Source organism: Anomaloglossus baeobatrachus, chromosome 10 (genome assembly GCF_048569485.1).
Source record: "Anomaloglossus baeobatrachus isolate aAnoBae1 chromosome 10, aAnoBae1.hap1, whole genome shotgun sequence".
In the NCBI taxonomy this organism is placed as follows: domain Eukaryota; kingdom Metazoa; phylum Chordata; class Amphibia; order Anura; family Aromobatidae; genus Anomaloglossus; species Anomaloglossus baeobatrachus.
In genome coordinates, this window is record NC_134362.1 from 25,099,472 (window position 1) to 25,116,193 (window position 16,722).

General features: G+C 43.7%; 1 long non-coding RNA gene across 7 annotated transcripts in view; it reads right to left on the reverse strand.

Moving 5' to 3' along the window:
* The window catches only part of LOC142254519 (uncharacterized), a 145,870-nt gene that overhangs the window by 18,118 nt on the left and 111,030 nt on the right, over positions 1 to 16,722 (reverse strand). For 6 of the 7 annotated variants that reach the window (XR_012727245.1, XR_012727244.1, XR_012727247.1 and 3 more), the window contains 2 exons: positions 9,125 to 9,160; positions 714 to 806 (listed from right to left, as the gene is read on the reverse strand). This is a non-coding gene — a long non-coding RNA (uncharacterized LOC142254519). Of the gene's footprint in view, positions 1 to 713; positions 807 to 9,124; positions 9,161 to 10,264; positions 10,388 to 16,722 lie in introns of all 7 variants that reach the window. The other variant, XR_012727242.1, reaches the window with a different exon arrangement.

The window sequence follows — 16,722 nt, forward strand, 5'->3', positions numbered from 1 at the left end:
CTTTCTTACCCCGGGGGTGTTCGTCCCTATTCACACTATATTGTAGGAATTTGCTTTATCTAATCTATTTGATCCACTTTATGACTCTTACTTTAATCTGGCCCAAAAAAAATATATATATTTTTTTTTATGCATTGATTATCACTATAATTGTTGCATATTTTCAGGGTGTAAATATGACGGTTATATTTCTTTTAAGCTGGATGGACATAACGTTTCCTTTGACCGTCATCCCATTATTGCTGTTTTACTCTTTCCTTTTCATCTGTGCGCTCTGGTAATGATAGAGTTAAAAGTTCTAAACTTTGCAACCATTTACAGCTGTAATTGGGCTCGTTAATCCTCATTAATATGTGGTCTTAACTATTTCCTTTCTGGAGCGCATGGCTTATAGGGAACAGTGATGCCGGTCCGGCATGGCCAGTGTAGACTTGTGACGCCACGGTATAGGTGCCTGCACACGCCTATATATCGGGTGTATGAGAAGCTAAGGGAAATCTCACTCATATGATTAATGGGTTCTGATCCTTATATTACAGACTTTTTGGTCCCATTCATCTCAATGGTACTCCCTTGATGCAGCATCACGAGCAGAATTGATTTCCAAATCTCCTGCTTCCATCTTTCTGCCCCACACATATTAACTAACTCCACCATTTGCATTGCTTTACCTCTGCCCCTTGCAAAAAAAGAGAAAGGAACCAGACACTTACCCTGAATTATGCTCCTGTACCAAGTCCTCACTTCATTGTCCCCGATACCGTGCCTTTAAGAAGAACCCACTGCTGCATTTCGGCTCCACATCCCTGAAATGGTTAAACACATGTGAGATATAAAGTGTAATCTCCTTTTTATTAATACATTTGGATTTTGGCAAAACGATTAGCATTACCCCCCCCCCCCCCCCAATCAAATCATCCCAAAATATTACACCCTATGATGCACAGAATATTGTAAATTTAAGGTGGGGAACTGTATAAATAAAAATCTGGAAGATTATGCTGGGATCTGTAGTTCTACGATTCTACAAACCTGTACTGTTTGAGTATTAAATGCATATTCAAGAATTTGCAACATTAACATTCTAAATATACATATAAAGTATCAAGAGCGTAGTCTAATATTGGAGGGGGGTAAATACTTTTTAGGCTACCTAAGTATATGGTGGCGTTAACTTATACACAGAGGTGATGATGCCGGCTGGTCGAGGACCCGAGGAGTTACGTTCTGGAGGCTGAACCGAGTCAGCAATCTCTAGAGCAAAGTGACAGGCGTGATACAGATCGGAAAATGTAACCTTTTACAAGACAGGTAAATGTGCTCTGATAATAAGGACGTCATTGGCGAAATATATAGGGTCTATTGTAACAAGGGGATTCCCTAAAGGATCGTCTTCTGAGACGTGTTGCTAAAGATCAACGAACCATGAGTCTTGTGCAGCCTTAAACTAGCTTTAGACATAGCCTAGCTGCTAAAAGATGTCCAAAACCTGATTACCACCCCCATCCTCAATCCCCCTCCCCCAAAACACTTGCCTTATGGATAGATAAGCGATAAGTCAATATTATGGAATGAAACACAAGGGTTAACTTAGCGTTGAGTACAAATGACGGGTAGGGGTCCGTCAGATCCCAAATAAATTTGTGTTTGACAGTTTTCTATTGTCCAGCAGGGCAACAGTTAACACCGTCAACTTTCCTTAATAGATAACAGGATCCCTTTAATTTGCTCCCTCCCCATAAACACTGGCATTATGGAAAGAAAAGCGACCGTCAACACCCTTTATTTTCGAATGAAACATAAGGGTTAACTTGGCATTGCCTATAAATGACAAGTAGGGGTCCGTCAGATCCCAAATAAATTTGTGTTTGACAGTTTTCTATTGTCCAGCAGGGCAACAGTTAACACCGTCAACTTTCCTTAATAGATAACAGGATCCCTTTAATTTGCTCCCTCCCCATAAACACTGGCATTATGGAAAGAAAAGCGACCGTCAACACCCTTTATTTTGGAATGAAACATAAGGGTTAACTTGGCATTGCCTATAAATGACAAGTAGGGGTCCGTCAGATCCCAAATAAATTTGTGGTTGACAGTTTTCTATTGTACAGCAGGGCAACAGTTAACACCGTCAACTTTCCTTAATATTTAACAGGATCCCTTTAATTTGCTCCCTCCCCATAAACACTTGCATTATGGAAAGAAAAGCGACCGTCAACACCTTTTATTTTGGAATGAAACATAAGGGTTAACTTAGCATTGCCTATAAATGACAAGTAGGGGTCCGTCAGATCCCAAATAAATTTGTGGTTGACAGTTTTCTATTGTACAGCAGGGCAACAGTTAACACCGTCAACTTTCCTTAATAGATAACAGGATCCCTTTAATTTGCTCCCTCCCCATAAACACTTGCATTATGGAAAGAAAAGCGACCGTCAACACCCTTTATTTTGGAATGAAACACAAGGATTAACTTAGCGTTGAGTACAAATGACGGGTAGGGGTCTGTCACATCAGAAATAAATTTGTGGTTGACAGTTCTCTATTGTCCAGCAGGGCAACAGTTAACACCGTCAATTTTCTTTAATAGATAATAGGATCCCTTTAATTTGCTCCCTCCCCATAAAGAAGATTGTCGTTATTAGGACACCTTGCTGAAAACTCCGTTCCCCCTCTAGTTAATTATTGGAAGGTTGTGAGTCGGATTTTCTTTGCAGATTCACTTTAAAATGCTCTAAGTTATCAATAAGCCACCATCAAAGCCAATCAGGAGTCTTTATATAGACAGATGACTCACCGAGACTGGCGGACGGTAATTCATCATCTGTCCTTGACCCCACAAATGGTTAACACCAACCTTCATTTTCTTTTTTTAACAAGCAAAGATAAAATCATGTACGATGCTCTGACTTTTTTCCGGGAAATCTCCTAATATCACCGCATACAATAAGTATCTCCTCCCCTTTACATGATCCCAAGTGGTGCTCATTATCTCCTCCTCTTACCTGGTTCCACCACAAGAAGCGTTCATGATCTCTTCCCCTTACATGGTTCCACCACAAGAAGCGTTCATGATCTCCTCCCCTTACATGGTTCCACCACAAGAAGCGTTCATGATCTCCTCCCCTTACCTGGTTCCACCACAAGAAGCGTTCATGATCTCTTCCCCTTACATGGTTCCACCACAAGAAGCGTTCATGATCTCTTCCCCTTACATGGTTCCACCACAAGAAGCGTTCATGATCTCCTCCCCTTACATGGTTCCACCACAAGAAGCGTTCATGATCTCCTCCCCTTACATGGTTCCACCACAAGAAGCGTTCATGATCTCCTCCCCTTACATGGTTCCACCACAAGAAGCGTTCATGATCTCCTACCCTTACATGGTTCCACCACAAGAAGCGTTCATGATCTCCTCCCCTTACATGGTTCCACCACAAGAAGCGTTCATGATCTCCTCCCCTTACATGGTTCCACCACAAGAAGCGTTCATGATCTCTTCCCCTTACATGGTTCCACCACAAGAAGCGTTCATGATCTCCTCCCCTTACATGGTTCCACCACAAGAAGCGTTCATGATCTCTTCCCCTTACATGGTTCCACCACAAGAAGCGTTCATGATCTCTTCCCCTTACATGGTTCCACCACAAGAAGCGTTCATGATCTCCTACCCTTACATGGTTCCACCACAAGAAGCGTTCATGATCTCTTCCCCTTACATGGTTCCACCACAAGAAGCGTTCATGATCTCTTCCCCTTACATGGTTCCACCACAAGAAGCGTTCATGATCTCCTACCCTTACATGGTTCCACCACAAGAAGCGTTCATGATCTCTTCCCCTTACATGGTTCCACCACAAGAAGCGTTCATGATCGCCTCCCCTTACATGGTTCCACCATAACAAGCACTCATTATCGCCTTCCTTTACATAGTTCCTCCACAAGAAGCGTTCATTATGTCTTGTCCTGACCTGGTTTTATCACAAGAAGAGCTCATTATCTCCTCCCCTTATATAGTTCCTCCACAAGAAGCACGACCCCTTACATGGTTCCTTCACAACAAGCACTGATTATCTCCTCCCCTCACATAATTCCTCCAAGAGATGCACTCATTATTTCCTCTCCTTACCTGGTTCATCCACAAGAAGAGCTTATTATCTCCACCTCTCACGTGGTTCCTCCATAAGAAGCACTCATTATTTCAACGTCTCACATGGTTCCTCCAAAAGTAGTGTTCCTTATCTCCTCACCTTTCATGGTTCCTCCACAAAAAGCGCTCATTATCTCTTCCCTTTAAATGGTTCCTCAACAAGAAGAGCTCATTATCTCCTCCCCTTACATGGTTCCACCACAAGGAGTGCTGATATTTGCTTCCCTTTACATGGCTCCTTCGCAACAAGCACTGATTATCTCCTCCCCTCACAGTTTGTCCAAGAGAACTGCTCATTATCTCCTCCCCTTACTTGGTTCCTCCACAAGAAGAGCTAATTTTCTCCTCCCCTTAAATAGTACCACTATAAGAAACACATTATCTCCTCCCCTTACCTGTTTCATCCACAAGAAGCGCTTATTATCTCCTTCCCTTACAAGGTTCCACCAAAAAAAAAAAACGCTCATTATATCTTCCCCTTACATGGTTCCTCCAAAAGAAGCATTCGTTATCCCCTCTTATCTGGGTCATCCACAAGAAGCACTCATTATCTCCTCCACTTACATGGTTCTACCAAAAGAAGCACTCATTATCTCCTCCCCTTACCTGGTTTATCCACAAGAAGCGCTCATCATCTCCTTCCCTTACCTGGTTCCTCCACAAGAAGAGCTTATTATACCCTCCGCTTACCTGGTTCCACCACAAGAGGAGCTCATTATCTTCTCCCTTTACCTGGTTCCACCACAAGAAGCGCTCATTACCTCCTCCTCTTACCTGGTTCCACCACAAGAGGAGCTCATTATCTCCTCCTCTTACCTGGTTCCACCACAAGAAGAGATCATTATCTTCTCCCCTTACCTGGTTGCACCACAAGAAGAGCTCATTATCTTCTCCTCTTACCTGGTTCCACCACAAGAAGAGCTCATTATCTTCTCTTCTTACCTGGTTCCACCACAAGAAGAGCTCATTATCTTCTCCCCTTACCTGGTTCCACCACAAGAAGAGCTCATTATCTCCTCCCCTTACCTGGTTCCACCACAAGAAGAGCTCATTATCTTCTCCCCTTACCTGGTTCCACCACAAGAAGAGCTCATTATCTTCTCCCCTTACCTGGTTGCATCACAAGAAGAGCTCATTATCTCCTCCTCGCACCTGGTTGCATCACAAGAAGAGCTCATTATCTCCTCCCCTTACCTGGTTCCACCACAAGAAGAGCTCATTATCTCCTCCTCGTACCTGGTTGCACCACAAGAAGCGCTTATTATCTCCTCCTCTTAGCTGGTTCCACTACAAGAAGAGCTCATTATCTCCTCCTCATACCTGGTTCCTCTATAAGTAGCACTTACATGGTTCCTCCACAAGAATTAATCATTATGTCCTTGTCCTATATGATCTGATCTTCAGACTACACTGTACGATCAAACATTATATGACCAACCTCATACCTATATTTCATCGTAATAAAAAAAAAGTTAAATATAGAGTTTCCTAAAATAATTTTCATCTAATCTAACCCTGAATGTCAACAGTTCACCTAATGTTCTTCTTGGCCCCTATTCAGAAGCTATGAGGAGATATGAGGAGCTCTTGGTGTGGTCCTTAAACTATAGGGGGTTGTTCTTGTGGGGTCTGTAATCCTTTGACATGGCGGCTCTTCACTCTCACAAATCCACTTTCAGTTTATGGACTCTTTGGATCTGACATATTGTTCGTCACTTGATCCCCACAAGCAGATCCATATATCTCGGCTTCCCGTACTTCCGCACAAATATCTGCTTTGTAATAGCTTTTTAAGCAACTCTATTCTTTTGCAATCTGTCATTCATACTGATTGCTAATGGCACCTTGCAGTAGAGAAGGATGGAAATGTCCCCTACACTTCTCAGTATATGGCTGATATTTTATGAGCACTGATGTATGGATGAATAGGTAATATTGTAATTTTTGCAGGTATCTAAATTTAACCCGTCATGGGGTGGCAGGAGATAACAGGAGACCAGGGCTCCTAAATTGGTCCTCAGGCTAGGGGGGGCCCTAGCTGTCCCTGATTTCAGAGATACGTCTGATGGTGACGATGTCTGGGTTGTCTTACCCTAATCTAGTACCCCCTCCCTCCCTACCCCAGGGGTGGGACAGAACAGGAGCATGTAAACAACAACAGTGATAGACAAACAGGGGAAAAACAAAACTCTATCACACAGCACGCTCACACAGAGTAATCAGACAAGTGATAAGGAGGAAATAAAGAGCAGGGAGGAAATAACCAGATGACAGGAGGAATACCACAGCACACCAAGCAGTAAATCACCACACTGGAAAACAACAGCACACAACCCGATTTAGTAGAAAGCTATAGTCGGCATAGGAAGACAAACTTCTCCATCTTAAAAAAGCGGTGAGTAACTGTGATAGCTCACCTGCAACATCTGATCCAAAAGGTAACCAGCAGGCTAGTGGAATTTTATGCCAGCTAGTCTGATCACTAATGAGCACACAGCTGGTCGATGCCTGAGTCTGATCACTAATGAGCACACAGCTGGTCGATGCCTGAGCCTGATCACTAATGAGCACACAGCTGGTCGACGCCTGAGCCTGATCACTAATGAGCAGACAGCTGGTCGACGCCTGAGCCTGATCACTAATGAGCACACAGCTGGTCGACGCCTGAGCCTGATCACTAATGAGCACACAGCTGGTCGACACCTGAGCCTGAACACTAATGAGCACACAGCTGGTCGATGCCTGAGCCTGATCACTAATGAGCACACAGCTGGTCGACGCCTGAGCCTGATCACTAATGAGCAGACAGCTGGTCGACGCCTGAGCCTGATCACTAATGAGCACGCAGCTGGTCGACACCTGAGCCTGATCACTAATGAGCGCACAGCTTGTCGATGCCTGAGCCTGATCACTAATGAGCACACAGCTGGTCGATGCCTGAACCTGATCACTAATGAGCACACAGCTGGTTGACGCCTGAGCCTGATCACTAATGAGCACACAGCTGGTCGATGCCTGATCACTAATGAGCACACAGCTGGTTGGTCGATGCCTGAGCCTAATCACTAATGAGCACCCAGCTGGTCGATGCCTGAGCCTGATCGCTAATGAGCACACAGCTGGTCGACGCCTGATCACTAATGAGCACACAGCTGGTTAACGCCTGAGCCTGATCAGTAATGAGCACACAGCTGGTCGATGCCTGAGCCTGATCACTCATGAGCACACACCTGGTCAACGCCTGAGCCTGATCACTAATGAGCGCACAGCTGGTCGATGCCTGAGCCTGATCAGTAATGAGCACACCGCTGGTCGATGCCTGAGCCTGATCAGTAATGAGCACACCGCTGGTTGACGCCTGAGCCTGATCTCTAATGAGCACACAGCTGGTCGACGCCTGAGCCTGATCACTAATGAGCGCACAGCTGGTCGATGCCTGAGCCTGATCACTAATGAGCACACCGCTGGTCGACGCCTGAGCCTGATCTCTAATGAGCACACAGCTGGTCGACGCCTGAGCCTGATCACTAATGAGCACACCGCTGGTCGACGCCTGAGCCTGATTACTAATGAGCACACAGCTGGTCGACGCCTGAGCCTGATCACTAATGAGCACACCGCTGGTCGACGCCTGAGCCTGATTACTAATGAGCGCACAGCTGGTCGACGCCTGAGCCTGATCACTATTGAGCACACAGCTGGTCGATGCCTGAGCCTGATCACTAATGAGCACACAGCTGGTAGATGCCTGAGCCTGATCACTAATGAGCACACAGCTGGTCGACGCCTGAGCCTGATCACTAATGAGCACACAGCTGGTCGACGCCTGAGCCTGATCTCTAATGAGCACACAGCTGGTCGACGCCTGAGCCTGATCACTAATGAGCACACAGCTGGTCGACGCCTGAGCCTGATTACTAATGAGCACACAGCTGGTCGACGCCTGAGCCTGATCACTAATGAGCACACAGCTGGTCGACGCCTGAGCCTGATTACTAATGAGCACACAGCTGGTCGATGTCTGAGCCTGATCACTAATGAGCACACAGCTGGTCGACGCCTGAGCCTGATCACTAATGAGCACACAGCTGGTTGATGCCTGAGCCTGTCTGTGTAACTCAGAAGCACTAGAGAAAGCATAATGAGGAGTGTCAGAGTCTGTGGTCTGAACAGCGTCTGATGCCGCTATGACACTTAGCAAGTTTAGAGCAAAACTACGTGTTAAGGGTGGGATAAATCAGCAAGTGAACAGTCAGTTCTTGAAGTTGATGTGCTGGAAACAGGAAAAATGGGCAAGTGTAAGAATATGAGCGACTGACGTGAGAAATCGTGATGTGTAAATGCCTGGTTATTCCGTGATCTACTCGTTTGCAACTACCAAAATTGATCCAAGGATGGACGGAAGGAAGAAGCTGTCTCACTACTGCCACCTCAAGGTCAACATCTGACCCTGCAGTTTAGCTGCCTATAGGTGGCACTAGATGGCAGGAAAGCTATTTTGCACAAATATCCAAGAATGGACTGTAAATATGTATTTGTCTGACAATTTAACCGCAGCAGACAGGGATTTTAATTGCTCCTTCTATTTCTTCTTCTAATCCTATTCACTTCTGCATTTGCAAAAATAAGTTAAAAAATACATCAAACTGCCAAGAGGTGACAGGTATGCATGAAATGTTATTGTATTGTTTACTAACAGGACATTACAGGTTCTGGATATGGTGAAAATTAAAGAAATCCTGGTTTATCAGATGTTCATTGCAGATTGTAGGATCTTACCTGTGAGAGGTCAGAACATCCAAACAAACAGCCCATAATAATACAAAGAAATGCAAACAAAAAAGGAGATCTACAATCACTTTATTTCCTTTTAGAGCAGTCTTATTATTGCCTCTCTCCGTTCAGTCTCTTTTCTTGACTAGCATCTGTACATGTTCGGTTAATCTGCGTTATTACACATCTGTTTGCAATTACCTTGTTCTGTGGGATTTACTCCAGCCTTGTATGACACTACAAGACAAAACAGCAACAAAAAAACAAGATGGGATTTATTTTTTTTTAAAAAAAATAGGTTCCTTATATTCTTCTTAAAGTGGATATGTCACCACATTTCTCAATACACCCAGCAAAAATTATTGAATGGATTTCTTAGACCAGATGAGGCTGCTGTACTTACTGTGAAAATTCATGTCAGAATGCCTGCCTGTAAAAGTTTAAACTCAATCTCCCCCATACAATAAGATTGACAGCTCATCAGAGTCTTTATTCTCTGATACTGATGAATGTTCACCCACTTATTGGCAGCTCCTCAGTGTCCCTCCTCTCTGCTGCTGAATCTCCACCCAGCCTGATTTAAAGCTACTTAATGTCCCTCATCCCTGCAGCTTACACTCCACTCATCTAGCCTGATTGACAGATCCTTAATGTACTCCCTCCCTGCTAAATCTGAATCTCTACTCACCTAGCCTGATTGACAGCTATTCAGTGTGCCTCCTCCCTGCTGCTGAATCTCCACTCACCTAGCCTGATTGACAGATCCTTAGTGTCCCTCCTCCCTGCTATATCTATCTGAATATCTACTCACCTAGCCTGATTGACAACTAATCAGTGTACCTCCTCCCTGCTGCTGAATCTCCACTTACCTACCTGATTGACAGATCCTTAGTTTCCCTCTTCTCTGCTGCTGAATCTCCATTTACTTAGTATGATTGACAGCTCCTTAGTGTTCCTACTCCCTGCTGCTAAATCTCCACTCACCTAGTCTGATTGACAGCTCATCAGTGTACCTCCTCCCTGCTGCTGAATCTCCACTTACCTAGCCTGATTGACAGATCCTTAGTTTCCCTCTTCCCTGCTGCTGAATCTCCATTTACTTAGCATGATTGACAGCTCCTTAGTGTCCCTCCTTCCTGTTGCTGAACCTCCACTCACTCTGATTGACAGCTACTCAGTGTCCCTCCTCCCTGCTGCTGCAGCTGAATCAACACACACCTAATCAGATTAATAGCTCCTCAGTGTTCCTCCTCTGTGCTTCTGTCTAATCATCCACCCACTTAGCTTGATTGACAGCTTTTTAGTGTGCCTCGTTCCTTCCGCTGCTGAATCTTCACTTACCTTGCCTGATTGACAGCTCCTCAGTGTCCCTCCTCCCTGCTGCTCCTGAGATCTCACACTGCTCGGTACAAGCTGCAGCTGTCAGCCAGTCTGGGTGGAAACATGAACTTTCTCACTTTTTCACTGGACAGAAAAAAATATGCATCTTAATATCAGACTTACACAGCAGTCATGGTGACATGGTTCCTCAAAAGAATTACTCCAGCCTCATCAGGTCTAAGATATCTATTTAATAATGCATTTATTGGTAAATCTGGGGACAGATCTGCTTCCACCTGAAAAGACAAAAATATCCATTTCTAATGTATCTAATATGAACATTAAAGCATCTTTGCAAATACTTAACTGAAACATTTCCTCCTGTTATGTGTCTACAGTTCTATCCTGATCAATTTGTTTACAAATAAACCTTGTGTTTATTTATTTTCAGATTCAGTACAGACCAAAAGTTTGGACACACCTTCTCATCTCTAGAACAACTGTTAAGAGGAGACTTTGTGCAGCAGCCTTCATGGTAAAATAGCTGCTAGGAAACCACTGCTAAGGACAGGCAACAAGCAGAAGAGACTTGTTTGGGCTAAAGAACACAAGGAATGGACATTAGACCAGTGGAAATCTGTGCTTTGGTCTGATGAGTCCAAATTTGAGATCTTTGGATCCAACCACCGTGTCTTTGTAGAAAAGGTGAACGGATGGACTCTACATGGCTGGTTCCCATTGTGAAGCATGGAGGAGAAGGTGTGATGGTGTGGGGGTGCTTTGCTGGTGACACTGTTGGGGATTTATTCAAAATTGAAGGCATACAGAACCAGCATGGCTACCACAGCATCTTGCAGCGGCGTGCTATTCCATCCGGTTTGCGTTTAGTTGGACCATCATTTATTTTTCAACAGGACAATGACCCCAAACACAGCTCCAGGCTGTGTAAGGGCTATTTGACTAAGAAGGAGAGTGATGGGGTGCTACACCAGATGACCTGGCCTCCACAGTCACCAGACCTGAACCCAATCGAGATGGTTTGGGGGGAGCTGGACCGCACAGTGAAGGCAAAAGGGCCAACAAGTGCTAAGCATCTCTGGGAACTCCTTCAAGACTGTTGGAAAACCATTTCCGGTGACTACCTCTTGAAGCTCATCAAGAGAATGGCAAGAGTGTGCAAAGCAGTAATCAAAGCAAAAGGCGGCTACTCTGAAGAACCTAGAATATAAGACATATTTTCAGTTGTTTCTCACTTTAAGTATTTCATTCCACATGTGTTAATTCATAGTTTTGATGCCTTCAATGTGAATCTACAATTTTTAGAGTCATGAAAATAAAGAAAACTCTTTGAATGAGAAGGTGTGTCCAAACTTTTGGTCTGTACTGTATACGGAAGTGTGACTGCATTATACGGACCCTCCTGGAGACACTGAGGTCTGCATGGGGGCTGCATACACAAAAAAACTTGTCTTTTTTGTTTAATGAAGACCTTTGAAAATTTGGTTATTTGGTTATTTTTTCCTTTAGAATATCTGGAGGAGCAGCCGTATAATTAATTTCCTTAGTGGTAATCACAGTCACATGACAATCTGCAAAGGGGCAGATTTAGGGCGTAGGGGACCAGTAATTGCTCCTTATTAATGCTGGTAGCTATTTGCTACCCATGCCTTCTTTCTGATGTGTTGCATCAATCCTTGCCCTCCTGATAGGAGTGATCCGGCTGGTTCATGTCTCCGCACTTGGGAAGATTTTTGGACCCTATCACATAACAGTTCTATTCTCGTTTATTTAGCCAGCACAAAACTGCGAGTGATGGAAAATCCCTGACACAATGGGAAATGCTGCATTACGATGTAAATTAACAGCTTGGCTCGCCGAGAGACTTGAAGCAAGCAGTTTCCAGAATGATTTTTGCTGCGTTCACAAGCAGCACCACAGTCCTGCCCACCAGCCATAGACAGGTGTTCCCCCGGTGTTCCTGCTCCGTGTCATCCATTAATGCGGTGATGTCATCTCTCCTAAACTCCGAAGAGCAAAAAAAAAGCATCGGAATAAACACAGAAAAATCCTGATGTCCTAATTTTTCCAGATTTTATCCTTTACTATAAAGCAGTCATGGAGAAAGAAGAGAAAGTCCCAAGGAAAGACAAACAGGGGCGATGCATATCTATCTCCATAGCTGCTGGACCCGTCTACAAGAAGATGAAAAGCTCAGGCCATTTTGGAAGAGGTTTTTCGGGGAATGAGTGGGGGTTTCAATATAACTTGCATTTTAGGCGGCTTCACATTAGCGGTATTCTGCCGCAATGCGGTACAGTTCAATACAGTTAAATGGAATCGCGGCAAGATATTGTTTCATCAAAAATTGGCCACTGGGACAATCAGTTGATCACCCCCAAGTCCCGCTCCTAGCACCCCTGGAAAATAGGCATTTGGTTGTGGAAAGCCATAGCCGGCCAGGGATTTTCCATGCAATGATTGTTGCAAGAGAAATGTATCAAAAGCCAGACATTCCGATATATGGGCTGAACAACATCTACAAGGAGTTTGTATGTTCTCCCCGTGTTTGCGTGGGTTTCCTCTGGGTTCTCCAGTTTCCTCCCACATTTCAAAGACATACAGATAGGAACCTTAGATTGTGAGCCAAAATGGGGACAGTATTGTCAATGTATGTAAAGCGCTGTGGAATTAATGGACTTTATAAGTGAATAAATATTATTATTACTTGTAATACATAGTTACATAGTTACATAGTTTCTTAGGTTGAAAAAAGACCTAGGTCCATCTAGTTCAACCTTCCTCCACCAGTTCTACATTTGGTCACTAAGTCACTTATAACCAGCAATGTTGTGTACTGAGGAAATCATCCAGCCCTTTTTTAAAATCTGTTATAGTATCTGCCATTACTACCTCTTGTGGTCGGCATTCCACCATCTGACTGCTCTAACTGTAAAGAACCCTTTCCTATTTAGCTGTCGGAGTCGATTTTCTTCCACTTGCAGTGAGTGCCTCCTGGTCCTTAGTATTGTCTTTGGAAGGAATAATTCATGTGTCATTACTACCTCTTGTGGTCGGCATTCCACAGTCTGACTGCTCTAACTGTAAAGAACCCTTTCCTATTTAGCTGCCGGAATCGCTTTTCTTCCACTCGCATTGAGTGCCCCTGGTCCTTAGTATTGTCTTTGGAAGGAATAATTCATGTGCCATTACTACCTCTTGTGGTCGGCATTCCACAGTCTGACTGCTCTAACTGTAAAGAACCCTTTCCTATTTAGCTGTCGGAGTCGCTTTTCTTCCACTCGCAGTGAGTGCCCCCTGGTCCTTAGTATAGTCTTTGGAAGAAATAAGTCATGTGCCAGTCCTTTATATTGACCACACATGTATTTATACATAGAAATGAGATCTCCTCTGAAACGTCTTTTTTCTAAGGCTAATTTCACACATCAGTTTTTGGCATCATGCAACGGATCAGGCGCAGAATATGCAAAAACTGATGTGCCTGATACTTTTTTTTGACATTTCCAATATACCTGATCCGTAAAAAAAGGGATCCGGCACGATGCGTTTTTTTTTGCCGGACAAAAAAACGTTACAAGATACGTTCCCTCCGGCCGCCGCTTTAGGCAATTATGACGGATCCGGCAAAAGCCGGATGCAACGCAAGGCCATCAGGCACAATCCGGCGCTAATACAAATCAATGGGGATAAAACGGATCCGGCGCCGGATCCGTTTTACCCATTTTTTTCCGGATTGTGCCTGATGGAAAAAAACTGATGTGTGAAATTAGCCTAAGCCAAACATATCTAACTTTTTCAACCTGTCATCAAATGGGAGTTCTTCCATTCCTTGTAGTAGTCTAGTTGCCCACCTTTGAACTGACTCTAACTTCTGAATGTCCTTTTTAAAATGTGGGGCCCAAAATTGGATCCCATATTCCAGATGTGGCCTTACAAGTGATTTATAGAGGGGTAACAATACGTTGGGATCACGGGATCTAATCTCTCTTTTTATACACCCTAGAATCTTGTTTGCTTTTGCAGCTGCTGCCTGACATTGAGTGATGCTGCTCAGCTTATTTGTAATGAGAATACCCAAGTCCTTCTCCTGTTCTGTAGTCCCGAGTTTACTTCCATTTAATGTATACGCAGCTATAGGATTACTCCGTCCTAGGTGCATTACTTTACATTTATCAACATTAAATCTCATTTGCCAAGTGTCTGCCCATTCTGACATCTTATCCAGATCTTTTTGTAATATTGTACTATCAAGGTCAGTTTTCAATATCCTACATAGTTTGGTGTCGTCAGCAAAGACTGACACTTTACTATCAATCCCATCCACAAGGTCATTAATAAAGAGATTAAAAAGAATCGGTCCTAGCACAGATCCCTGCGGCCCCCACTGCCGACTATTGCCCATTTGGAGAATGTACCATTTATGACTACTCTTTGTTTCCTATCTTTTAGCCAATTCCTTACCCAGTTGCATATAGTTTCCCCTAGTCCTTGCTTCTGGAGCTTTAGTATAAGGCTATTATGTGGTACAGTATCAAATGCCTTTGCAAAGTCCAAATAAATCCCATCAGCTGCATTACCAATATCCAGGTTGGCACTTACCCCCTCATAGAACCCCAACAGGTTGGTTAGACACGACTTATCTTTCATGAATCCATGCTGTCTGTCAGTTATTATATTATTTTCTGCAATATATTTTTGCATGTCATCCCTTACAATACATCTTCTAGACTAAGAGCCTCTGCTGTCCCTTCATTTTTAAGATTATGGGTATCCCAAAACTTGGACCCCCAATGCTAGCAAGGAAATGCAAAAACCTTACAAGATGCGATATCACTATAAAAAGAATAAAAAATGACTGTTGCAACCAAGCACAGTCACTTGGTGCACCATTCTGTGTCAAGAACTTCTCTGCACCTTTCCTGCTACTTGTTTTCCATTTGTCCCATTCTTTCGGTGGCTCTAGTAGAGCCCGGGCTCTCAATCATTGCAGAAAATGGCAGAGATAGATGCAAAACACAGATGCAAAGCACCGGCACTTGGTGCACCATTATGTGCCGAGAAGCACCTTCCAGATACTTGTATTCCATTTATCCTAGTCCTTCTGTGGCTTTTGTAGAGTAGAGCCAGAGCTGTCAATCATGGAAAAGGAGGGGTGTACATAGACGGAAAACAATTCAGAGGAAGGTGCACTGAGCTGTTTGGTCACCCCAAGAGTGCAGGGAGCGCCTGTGCTTGGTTTGATCAGTCATTTTGTGCTAATAACCTCCCGTTAACTCTTTACTCTTTCCATTCCTAGAAGTCCAGAGGGTGGTCTCACTGAATTTTGTCAATAGTTACATAGGTTGGAAAAAGACCTAGGTCCATCTAGAAAGACCAAGGTCCAGTTTTCTAAATAAGAGCTTGGAATCATGAATGTCAATATATAATTGAATAGGACAATTCATTGGACTCTTAGAAATAACAAGAAAAGGGCTTTAAATAAATAAAATACAAATTACTAAATCTTTTCTAACAAAACTGTATATTACTCTGTTCAGCGCTGCCCCCTCCATTCCATAACATGCTGCACAGCATCAGATATTTAAAGCGCACCAATCACCAAGATTTTCCTATATAACCTAAAGCCAGGTCTATACTGGCACTATCAGGCTGATTCTATACATACCTTTAGTTGTCAGCTCGGATGTATAGGTTTTCAAACACAAGCAAGTAAAGTTTGTAAAATGAGCAACTTTTAGAATGACAGCAGCTGCCGATCAGCTGATAGCTGAGGTGGGTATTCCTAGTGATTTCCGCCCCCCTGCCTGTTCATCCTCCCCCTGTTATTTATGCTAATTCTATTATAGAATCGTTTTACTAAGTGACTAGAAACACCTGTGTTGATGGCATACCCATGTGACCAAAAGGGGCGGGGCCTCAGCCAACAGACAAATAATGTTGCTTCCTGGTATCAGCTATGTTGGCTATGGCCTCGCCCCTTCTGGTCACATGGGTATGACATCAGCACAGGTCCTTCTAGCCACTTAGTAAAACTATTCTATAATAGAATTAGCATAAATAACAGGGGGAGGAGGGGATAACTCTAAATAACCACCCCAGCTATCAGATGATTGGCTGCTGCTGCCATTCAACAAGCTGCTCATTTTACAAACTTTACTTGCTTGTGTTTCAAAACCTATACATCCGATCTTGCTACTAAAGGTATGTATAGAATCAGCCTGATAGCGCCAGTATAGCACTGTATGTATAGAATCAGCCTGATAGCGCCAGTATAGCACTGGCCTGAGGTTATATAGGAAAATCCTGGTGATAGGTGCGCTTTAAGAAGATAAAAGGGTTCAATGAGCCAATGATATCGATTGCCCATTACATTGAGACATATCACAATACTATCAATGACACTAGACCCATCTACATGACCTGCTTGTTGATGGTTTCCAGGCAGCACCATATATTTTTGG